Below are 12,497 nucleotides of genomic sequence, written 5' to 3' on the forward strand. Positions count from 1 at the left end.
GAAATCAATCAACTGTGGCAATTCACAACGGAAATGCCCATGCTTGGTGCTCATACCCTTGCTTGTGCTCTGTCTACAGCTGTGTCGTGCCAAGGAAGAGACATGGAATGTGACTTCCTTTTATGCATACTTTTCAGCTTTTCATGAATAATCCGCATACATCTGTGCTCATTCATGAGTGAAACATGCTCGACGTACAATATGTCATGCCTAGAAAAAGGGATCACATAAAAACGCTGACTAAAATAGAGGAAACGATCACGAATGAAACAATCAAACTATGCGTATTGACGAATCATTCGAACACATAGTACTTCATGTAAGGGTTCTTTGGACCTAAGCTCGAGAGCCAAGATCGGTTCGTCGTGTTTGATCGAATCTGCCTGGGGGTTTGCTGTGGATCTCGACTCAAAAGCCAAGGTCGATTCTTCGTGATCGATCGAATCTGCAACGAGGTTAGCTTTGCTAGAAAAAGCATCAACTAAACCATCATGCTCGTGAACAATCATGTCTTGATCATACAAATCATCATGCTTGTGAGAAATCACATCATGGTCATCATGCAAATCATCATACTGGTCAGTGTCATCTAAATCATCATGATCATCACTATCATTCAAATCATCATGCTTATCATCATCCAATCCTGTGTATCATGCTTTCGAGAAGACGAGACCGAGAGAGTCTCCTTCTCGTGAATCCGTTCAATCTTCGTCTGCACATTAGAAATGAGAGATGGAGAATGAACAACTTGCTCTCCACGAATGACAATGGGAGAGTCACTTTTGGCATTGAAAGTGAACATATTTTCCGCCCAATCAATGAGAGGGTTATGCTCACAAAACCATTGAATGCGCAAAATCATATCACATCCTGAGAGAGGAGAGACAAAAAATTTTCTACAAAAAGCAGCTTGTTGAACTGTAAACAACACATCAAGACACTCTTTCATGATGAGAGAGTCCATACCGGGAGCGAAGCCAAAGACCTCGAGAGGAGATTTCTGACCAACATCTAGGCAAGCTTTCTCAACAAGAGAGGGACTAATCACATCATGCATACTGCCTTGGTCAAACAATATGACAAAACACTGCCCCGTCATATGACCGTAACATTTAATGAGAGACTCATCAATGGGAGGAGGGTCAGGAGAAGAAACTTGGGGCACACTCGTGTTGTCATTTATTGCATTGACAGAGGAAGTGGATTCTGTGGGTTCTTTAGATTCATTCGATTCAAGCATAGGACATGTTTTTTTTATGTGACCCTTAATGTGACAATGAAAACAACAACCTTCCTTAGAATAAGTGCTTTGCTCTTCCGACGTGATGTATCCTCCTAAAATTCCTTGTGCTACCTTTTCATCTAGAGTGAGCTTAGGTTTAGCAATTGTGTTATCTTTACCCTTAGGTTCACTTTGAGAGTTCTTTTCAGAGAGACTATTGGAAGATTGGTTAGAAGAGTTACCGTTCTTACCGTTCTGAGGGTACTGCGAAGTCTGAGAGGTACTTGTGGACGTCTTGTTTTCCTTAGGCTATCCCTTGTTGTGCTTCATCTCCTGTGCGAGAGCAATCGCTACCACCTTGTTGAGATCGATTGGATTGAGCACCTCGATATCGTACTTGATATACTCGTCCAAACCATAAAGGAATGCCTCCTTGCACTCCGCATCCGATTTGCGTAATTGAGTGCCGAGATGCAAAACACGATTAGAGAAAGACATAACTGGCATACCATTTTGGTTGAGACCGCGCCAATCGTCCTTCAATCGTGCGAGGTATTGGAGTGGCATAAACCGCGCCTTGAGCTTGTCTTGGAAATCAGCCCAACTGAAGGAAAGGGGCGTGAATTCGTCGGCTTCCTCTAGGTGCGTGGCTAACTATGCATCTTGCCATGCGTGGTACCAATTGATGGCATCACCGGCAAGGTACATAGCTGCCGTCAAACCCTTGCTATTTCCTGTCTTCTTAGTTGTCGCAAAATAAGCATTAAATTGATGCAACCAAGAATGAATAACCATGGCAGCTATCTTACCATCATACTTACTAAACTGTATCTTCTCTGTGATGACTGGGTTGTTGGAGTCCGAATCTCGGCTTGCGCCACTTGATGAACTACCAACATCTTTGGCTGGCTCGGACTTCGAGGTGAGAACATGTCGTACAAACTCTTGCATGCGTTGTTCACTCTGTGCCGCACGCTCTGCCTGTCTTTATTCAGCCGCCAAGCGCGCATGATCACGCTTACGCTCAAATGAGTCGGCGTTCACGCTCCAAGGTTTCTTGTCTGTCTTGGCGTTCCCGCTCTTTCGCTTCTTGTCGTTCTGCTTTTCTTTCAAATTGTGCCATCGCAACGCGAGTCCTTTCTTGTTGTTGTGGCATCATCTCTATCATCGACTTGACCATCGCCTCCATAGGATTTGGTAGAAAGCCCTAGCGTAGATGGAGAAGGGGGAGGGTCACGAAAACCTCCATGCTGAGGAAATTCTTCTTCACTACTGTCATGCCCATCACCTCCATGCGAAGTATCCATTCCGCTTTAGGTGATGACCATACACTGTGATCTTTGGTTCTTAAGTTCACGAGGAACTTGGGTTCTTGGGGGTCTTGAGTTCTTGAGGTTCTTGAGGGTCTTGAGGTTCTTGAGGTTCTTCTTTCGCTTGCAATCTGTGTTAGAGAAGGATCTTCTCTTCACCCTAGTTCTACTCTTTTCCGCGGGCGCACCCCTTGGCAGCCTTGCTGCTAGGTACAACGGAATGAATGTTGTATTTTCTCAAGATTTGTGATCTATATTTGCTCAAGGTTCCTTTTAGTTCTTAGGGAAGGAGGAGCCTTCCGTCTTTATGGAGATGATGAAAAACGCTGAATTTCTTCCCTGATCTGGCTGCGTTTTTATGTCACTGTTGTAGGCTGAAAACGCTGGTCATGCAAGCATAGCCCATGCTAAAAAACACTGGAATGAGAGGTTCTCCAATGCTGAACAAAAACGCTAGAGGGGGTGGTTGACTGGCGTTAGTGAATTGGCTGAAATGGCTGCCTTGGTGGTAAGGGAAAAACGCCAGCAACAGGAGTATGCACGCGATGGCTATTGGAGATGGAAACGCCAAGGGGTGAGAGGATAGATGGCGATCCTAGTGTCTGATGGCTGCGGGTGAAGGGGCCTCACCAAAATGGCTCGGAGAGGGTCTTGCTGAGAGAGGGAGGGAACACCTCTTGCTTGGTAGCCTGTTGTGCTTCTTGGCTCATCTGCTAATTTGTGCTAACTTGGGTTTGCTTATATATTAACTTACCCAATTTGCCCTACTAAGTACCCAACAAAAGTCACTTAATAAATAAGTGAAAAATGTTAAATATAGGAAAAAATAGGATAAAGTCACTTGAAAAATCCTCAGACTGACTCTGATGGAAATGCTTATGCTTATGCGGTGTGCAACCAGAGGATATGCATCTACACTGAGTGATTGGGCATACGCAGTCTACGAATAGACTCACAAAAGTGCCGGATCACTTCTAATCTAAACTGACTGGACTAACGGAAACCTTGCTATGGTGTAGCTTGTCCACGGACACATAGGGTTGGATGTGTCACGTGACATCCCCTCCTTTTTAAAGTGAGGTACTGGTACCGAACTGTATGGTGTCGAGGGAGATCGCCAACAGCATCCGGAATCTTGGAAGAGACTATTCGCCGGCCTACTCTGATGTGTGGGTCGTGCGGTACTTGAACTTCATAAAGGTCTGCAATGCTTGCTTCTTTGGGCCGCGCCGAAAGCGACACAAAGTCGTTTGAATCTCCTTTCTTGCGTCAACTTCGTCTAGAGATCTGCTTCTTTCGTCTTCAAGAATCTCCATGGCTGAAAATTCCTGAAACCATCTCCAACACAAAACCATGAACATACCCATTTCATGTAAAGTGAAGGAAAAAAATCTTGTCTTCTCTAAAGACTGTGTATGCAATGTAGATGAACATAGAGACAGAGTGACAACCCGTTCATCAAACACATGCGAACAATGAGATCGAATCTTTTCTGTTTGATCAAAATCAATCAACTGTGGAAAATCACAATGGAAATGCCCATGCTGGGTGCTCATACTATCATGTGCTCTTTCTACAACTGTGTCATGCCAAGGAAGAGACATGGAATGCGACTTCCTAACATACATACTTTTCAGCTTTTCACGAAAAATCCGCATACATTCGTGCTCATCCATGGGAGAAACGTGCTCAACATGCAATATGTCATGCCTAGGAAAAGGGATCACATAACGATGCTGACTAAAATACAGGAAACGATCACAAATGAGACATTTGAACAATGCGTGCGTATCAATCATGCGAACACATAATACTTCTTGTGAGGGTTCTTTGGACCAAGGCTCGAGAGCCAAGATCGGTTCGTCCTAAATGATCGAATCGTCCTGTGGGGGTTCTTTGGACCACGACTCGAAAGCCAAGATCAGATCTTCGTGATTGATCGAATCTACAACGAGGTTAGCTTTGCTAGAAAAAGCATCCACTAACACATCATCCTTGTGACTAATCACATCATCGTCATGCAAATCATCATGCTGATCATTGTCATCCAAATCATCATGCTTCTCATAATCATGCAAATCCTGTGTGTCATGTTGTGGAGAAAAAGAGATTGGGAGAATCTCCTTATCCCGAATCCTTTCAACCTTGTCTTGCATATTAGCAATGAGAGATGGAGAAGGAGCAATGTCCACTCCATGAAAGACAGTAGGAGAATCACTTTTGGCATTGAGAGTTAAAGTGTTAGCCTCAAAATCAATGAGAGCGTTAGTCTCACGAAACCATCGAATGCCCAAAATCATATCACATCCTGAGAGAGGAGAAACAACAAATCTTCTAGAAAAGGCATTCTGTTGAATTGCAAACAACACATCAAGGCATTCCTCTGTGATGAGAGCGTCCATACCGGGACGAAAGCCAGAGACCTCGATAGAAGATCTTGGACTAACTTCGAGGCGGGCTCTCTCAACAAGAGAGGAACTGATCACATCATGCATACTACCTAGGTCAAACAATGTGACAAAACGGTGCCCCGACGTACGACCATAACATTTAATAAGAGAATCATCAATGGGAGGGTCCTACGAAACTTTGGGCACAATCGTGTTATCATTCATTGCATTGACAGATCTAGTAGGTGCTGTGGGTTCTTTAGATTCATTCGATTCAAGCTTAGGACATGTTCTTTTTATGTGACCCTTAATGTGACAATGAAAACAATGACCTTCCTTAGAATAAGTGCTTTGTTCTTCTGGTGTGATGTATCCTCCTACAATTCCCTGTGCTACCTTTTCATATGGAGTAAGCTTAGGTTTAGCAGTTGTGTTAGCCTTACCCTTAGAATCATTGGAAGAATTCTTTGATGAGATACTGTTGGAAGATTGGTTAGAAGAGTTATCATTCTTACCATTCTTACCGTTCTTACCGTTCTGAGGGTTCTGAGAAGTTTGCGAGGTACTTGTGGAAGTCTTGTTCTCCTTAGGCTTTCCCTTGTTGTGCTTCATCTCGTGGGCGAGAGCAATTGCTACCGCTTTGTTGAGATCGATTGGATCGAGTACCTCGACATCATACTTGATATACTCGTCCAATCCATAAAGAAATGCCTCCTTGCGCTTCGCATCCGATTTGCGTAATTGAGTGCCGAGCTGCAAAACACGATTAAAGAAGGACATAACCGGCATACCGTTTTGCTTGAGAGCTCGCCAATTGTCCTTCAATCGTGCAAGGTACTGAGGTGGCATAAACCGCGCATTGAGCTTGTCTTGGAAATCAGCCCAACTAAAAGAGAGGGGCGTGAAATCGTCGGCTGCCTCTAGGTGCGCGGCTAGCTGTGCCTGGTACCAATTAATGGCATCACCGGCAAGGTACATAGCTGCCGTCAAAACTTTGCTATTGCCTGTTTTCTTAGTTGTCACAAAATAAGCATTAAATTGATGCAACCAATAATGAATAACAATAGCATCCATCTTACCGTCATACTTACTGAAAGTCAACTTCTCTATGACTGGATGGTTGGAATCCGCATCGTGGCTTGCGCCACTTGACGAACTTCCACGATCTTTGGGTGGTTCGGTCTTCGAGGCTAGGACTTGGGCAAGCAATTCTTGAGTGCATAGCTCTCGTCGAGCTTCACGCTCGGCCTCCAAGGCCGCGGCTCGTGCAGTCGCTTCCTCCTTCCTTAGTTCTTTTCTTTCTTTTCTTGCGTCGCGCTCGCGTTCTAAAGCAAGGCGCTTGTCTTCCTGTCTATCCATCATGGCCATCATCTACTTGACCATTGCTTCCATAGGGTCTGGTGCACTTGGTGGCGTAGATGGTGAAGGGGGAGGGTTGAAGAAATCATCTCCGGGTGGGGACGAGTCTTCGTCGCCTCTCTCATGCTCATCACCTGTATGCGAAGTATCCATTCCGCTTCGGGTGACGACCATGCACTATGATCTTAGGTTCTTAAGTTCGCGAGGCACTTGGGTTCTTGAGGGTCTTGAGCTTCTTGATTATTGAGCGTCTTGGGTTCTTGAGGTTCTTGAGTTCTTGAGGTTTTCTGTCGCTTGCAAATCGCGTTAGAGAAGGATCTTATCTTCACCCGAGTTCTACCCTTTTCTGCGGGCACCCCTTGGCGGCCTTGCCTTGCGCTCACACCAAGGTTGTTTTTTCCCACCTCACGTCGATTGGCCGGCCGCTAAGTGCACGGTCCGCTCTCAATGAGTGAAAAGAGACACATGGGGAGGCTGGACAAGCCCTTCTTTCTTGGGATTCATGTCACTCTTCAACAAAACACGATTAGGAATCGACACGCCCAAGCGAACTTGGGTTCATGCGATTGCAACAAGCAAAAAATTTCTTCTTGTTCTTTCCTTGAGTAATGGAGAACACTTCCAAAGCTCTGATACCAATGTTAGGTGCAGCGGAATGAATGTTGTATTTTCTCAAGATTAGTGATCTATATTTGCTCAAGGTTCCTTTTAGTTCTTAGGGAAGGAGAGAGCCTTCCGTCTTTATGGAGATGATGAAAAACGCTGAATTTCTTCCCTGATCTGGCTGCGTTTTTATGCCACTATTGTAGGCTGAAAACGCTGGTCATGCAGGCATATCCCATGCTGAAAAACGTTGGAATGAGAGGTTCTCCAATGCTGAACAAAAACGCTAGAGGGGCTGGTTGGCTGGCGTTAGTGAATTGGCTGAAATGGCTGCCTTGGTGGTAAGGGAAAAACGCCAGGAACAGGAGTATGCTGGCGATGGCTATTGGAGATGGAAACGCCAAGGGGTGAGAGGATAGATGGCGATCCTAGTATCTGATGGCTGGGGGTGAAAGGGGCCTCACCAAGATGGCTTGGAGAGGGTCTTGCTGAGAGAGGGAGGGAACACCTGTTGCTTGGTAGCCTGCTGTGCTCCTTGGCTCATCTGCTAATTTGTGCTAACTTGGGTTTGCTTATATATTAACTTACACAATTTGCCCTACTGAGTACCCAACAAAAGTCACTTAATAAATAGTGAAAAATATTAAATATAGGGAAAAATAGGATAAAGTCACTTGAAAAATCCCCAAACTGACACTGATGGAAATGCTTATGCTTATGCGGTGTGCAACCAGAGGATATGCATCTACACTGAGTGACTGGGCATGCACGGTCTACGAATAGACTCACAAAAGTGCCAGATCCCTTCTAATCTAAACTGACTGGACTGATGGAAACCCTGCTATGGTGTAGCTTGTCCACGGACACATAGGATTGGATGTGTCACGTGACACTTGTACTCACACCAAGGTTGCTTTTTCCCACCTTAGGTCGATTGGCCGGCCGCTAAGTGCACGGTCCGCTCTCGATGAGTGAAAAGAGGCACAAGGGAAGGCTAGAGAAGCCCTTCTTTCTTGGGTTTCCTGTCACCCTTCAAAAACACGATTAGGAATCGACACGTCCAAGAGGTTTTGGGTTACGTGCGACCGCAACAAGCAAAAAAAATTCTTGTGGTTCTTTCCTTGAGTGATACAGAACACTGCCAAAGCTCTAATACCAATGTTAGATGCAGCGGAAGTGAATGTTGAACTTTGCTCAAGATAAGTGCTCCGAACTGTGCTCAAGGTTCCTTTTACTTATGGAAGGGAGAGCCTTCCGTTCTTTAATGAGAGAGTGCAATGGACACAAACAAAGGGAATGGACACTGTGAGTGAAGGTGCTGAGACTGAGAGATAGAGAGAGAAGAATACGACACCAGGGATGTTGTAAAACCCTCCTCCAAGGGCCCCACTCTCGATGGCGAGAGTGGTCTGCTATTGATTGCACAATCTGATACAAGATGCTGATGCAAATATAATGGCTATGTCGAGGTCGACAATGGTGACGACGACGACGAGACTATGGCTGAAAACTGAATGCTTTGGATGCTTCCACTCGGGCTGTCCTTTATCCGCTAAGCCCGATGGTCCTTTGACTGAAAATGCTATTGCAAAACACTGATGTGTTGCTCGTTTACCTGTTGAATTTTGCCTGGCTGAAAACGTTGGTTTGGTAGTACAAAAACGCTGATGTAAGTTGGCAAAATGCTGAAGTGGCTGGCTGTTTGTTGCTACAAAAATGTTGGTCTGGCCTATGCAAAAATGCTGAAATGTGAGTAAAAGTCACTTAATAAATAAGTGAAAAATGTCAAAAATAGAAAAAATAGGTTTTATGCACTAGAAAATTCCCTTGATGGATTTTGATGGAAATGCTGATGATCATGCTGTGTGCAACCGGAGGATATGCATCTAATCTAAGTGTCTGGACATGCACGGTCTGCGAACAGACTCACAAAAGTGCCAGATCACTTCCTATTCTAGACTGACTTGATGGAACTGAACCCTGGTCATGCTGTAGCTTGTCCACGGACGCATAGGGTTGGATGTGTCACGTGACATAATTTGTTTCGCATACCCAATAAAGACGCCCCTACTGGAATTGATGATGAATTGCCCGATACTTCCTTATTTCTAATCGCGACCATGCTGAAGTCGCGGAGCGGAGAGTGGATCGACTCTCTCTCTCTCTCACACACACACACACACACACACACACACACACACACACACACACACATACACAGAGAGCTTACACAGTACGCAGAGAAGTCGTTTGAAGGGTTATCTCCCAAAACCTTATTATCCACAAAAGTATAAATGAGTATATACAAAGAGTTAGTGATAAGTGAGTTAGGCGGCCGGCCGGCCATATCCGTATAAGAGGCCACTTGGGCTTTAATCCCAACAACCTCCCACTTAAAGTCCAATGTGGCACTTTAAGTAACTGTAAATCTATGAACATAAATGTACAAAGATTTACATGGCTGCCATTTATCCAATGCCCAATAACTCACGACAATGCACAAAGCCCTCTCCTGGAAGTCCCTTTGTGAGAAAATCAGCAGGATTGTCCTTGGTGTGGATCTTCAGCAGTTGTATCTGCTTGTCTTCAAGTACTTCCCTAATGAAGTGATATTTCACATCAATATGCTTAGTCTTCGAATGGAACACTGGATTCTTTGCCAACTGTATAGCACTTTGACTATCACAATATAACTCTGGCATATCTGCTTTGATTCCCAAGTCTGCTACCAATCTACCAAGCCAAATAGCTTCTTTGTATGCCTCATTTGCTGCAACATACTCAGCTTCTGTAGTAGACTGCGTAATACAATCTTGTAATCGAGATCGCCATGATATGGCACCTCCAGCCAATGTAAAGACATAGCCTGATGTAGATCTCCTCTTATCCAAGTCTCCTGCATAATCTAAGTCGGTGTATCCTCTGACACTCAAATCCTGACTACCATAGCATATACGCATACTCTTTGTATGCTTTAAGTATCTCATGATACCTCTCACTACCTCCCAATGTTTCTTGCCGGGATTTGACATATATCTGCTAACCACTCCCACTGCAAATGCAATATCCGGACGTGTAGCAATCATTGCATACATCAAACTACCCACTGCAGATGCATATGGAATCTTATCCATTTCAGCCTTTTCTTCCTCAGACACAGGACAATCTTGTTTGCTAAGTTTCACATATGGTGGCAATGGAACACTCAATGCCTTTCCCTTCTCCATATTGAAACGTTGCAAAACCTTGTCAATATACTCTGTTTGAGATAACCAAATCAACTTCTTTGATCTGTCTCTCTCCATGTGCATACCAAGTATATGACTCGCCTCACCCATGTCTTTCATGTCAAACGATTTTGCCATCTTTGACTTCAAAGCTGAAATTTCTTCCAAGTGTTTGCCAGCAATCAACATGTCATCCACATACAAAATAAGGATCAGCCAACTGCCATCCTTAGCCTTCTTTGTATGTAGACAGTGATCGAACTCACTACGTTTGTAGCCTTGAGAAAGCATAAACTGGTGGAACTTATGGTACCATGCCCTCGCTGATTGTTTTAAGCCATAAAGACTCTTTAACAATACCAAATCTTCCTTGCCTTTCTCAACAAACCCTTCTGGTTGCTGCATGTAAATTTCCACATCTAAATCACCATGCAAGAACGCTGTCTTGACATCCATTTGGTGCAACACCAAATCCAATATGGCAACCAATGCAAGAAGCATCTCAATGTAGTCATCTTGACCACTGGAGAGAAGACTTCATCAAAGTCAATGCCTTGTTCTTGCTTAAAGCCCTTGGCAACAAGCCTTGCTTTGTACTTGGTTGATTATCATGAGCGGTGATCTTATACCTGTAAACCCATTTACAAGGTAGAGCTTTTTTGCCTTGTGGTAATTTAACTAGCTTCCATGTCTGGTTTTTATGCAGAGCTGTCATCTCTGACTGCATGGCCAACTGCCATTTTTTCGAGTCAACCACTTGTAATGTTTCCTTGCAACAAGATGGTTCTCCGCAATCTGTGGGCATGATATAATTGAGAGATGGCACATAACGATCAGGTGGTTTAGAGACACGCTCAGAACGTCTCACCACAACTGATTCTGCCTCTCTAGCCACTATAGGTTGTTTCTGAGCCTGACCATGCTGTCTTGATGTGCTAGCACTAGGTCCATCTTCCCTGAAGACAACTCTTCTGATCTCCTCTGTCTTCTCTGGCTTAGCGTCAAACTTGGCTTCATTGAAATGCATATCATTGCTACGAATAACTTTTCTAGACTCAGGATCCCAAAGCCGGTAACCCATCTCGCCCGATTCTCCGTAGCCAAGAAATATACACTTCTTGCTCTTTGGTTCTAACTTATTCCTGAACTCCTTCGGAATATGGCTATAAGCTTCACAACCAAAGACTCTGAGATGCTTATACGAAGGTGCCTTGCTTATCCATAACATCTCGGCCACTTCACTCTTATCCAGAACCCTACTAGGAGACCTGTTAATCAAATGGACTGCTGTAGCCACTACTTCCGCCCAAAATCCATCAGGCAACTCAGCATTTGACAACATGCTTCTGACCTTCTCTTGTATGGTCCTATTCATATGTTCTGCAACTCCATTTTGTGAAGGATTGTATGGTGCAGTAAGTTCTCGCTTTATCCCTTTTGCTTCACAAAAGTCTTATGAAGCAAAAGTCTTATAAAGCCTTGGAAACGTACTCTCTACCATTGTCTGTCCTTAAGCACTTCAGCTTCCGACTGCTCTGATTTTCCACAAGCTGCAAGAATGTCTTAAAGACCTTGAGCACCTCATCCTTGTGCTTCAAGAAGTAAACCTATACTTTGCGAGAATAGTCATCTATGAATGTACAAAAGTACGTTGCTCCCCCTAGTGACAAACTAAGCATTGGTCCGCATAGATCATTGTGCACAAGAGCTAGCTGTTCGTCCCTACGATTCCTCTTTGATCTGTGCAGTTCTTGTGTTCGCTTACCATAAACACAATGCTCACAAAACTCGAAATCTTGAAATGAAAAGCCAGGAAAATAACCATAATGAGAAAGTATTTCCATTCCTCTTTTTTACATATATCCCAGTCTACGATGCCACAGTGACACGCTTGGCTGCTCAATCACATTAATTACATGGTTTTTAACCTCTGAAACATGTAAAGTGTACAGAGTTCATGACTTGCTACCATGTGCTACAGTCATCGAACCTTTGGAGATCTTCCAAGCGTTGTTCCCAAAAACTGTCACATAACCCGCATCATCCAACTTCCCTGTACTGATCAAGCTCTTTCGGATTGCTGGAACATGTTTGACATTCTTGAGCCATAAAGAAGAGCCATTCTGAAACTTCAACTGCACATCTCTCACTCCAAGTATGTCACAAACCTGCTCATTGTCAAGTTTGACATAATCTTTAGTAGTCACATATGATGTAAACCACTCTTTGTGCGGAGAAACATGTAAACATGTCCCTGAGTCGATAATCCAATCACTCATAGCATGTCTATCCTCTGCAGTCAAGAAAACAGGATCAATATTGCTTGTGAGGAAGATTTCACCAGCTGCTATACCAGAATCACTGTCTGAACCAGATCCTGTGA

Source organism: Adiantum capillus-veneris, chromosome 15 (genome assembly GCF_014529385.1).
Source record: "Adiantum capillus-veneris isolate H3 chromosome 15, ASM1452938v2, whole genome shotgun sequence".
NCBI classification, from domain to species: Eukaryota; Viridiplantae; Streptophyta; class Polypodiopsida; order Polypodiales; family Pteridaceae; genus Adiantum; species Adiantum capillus-veneris.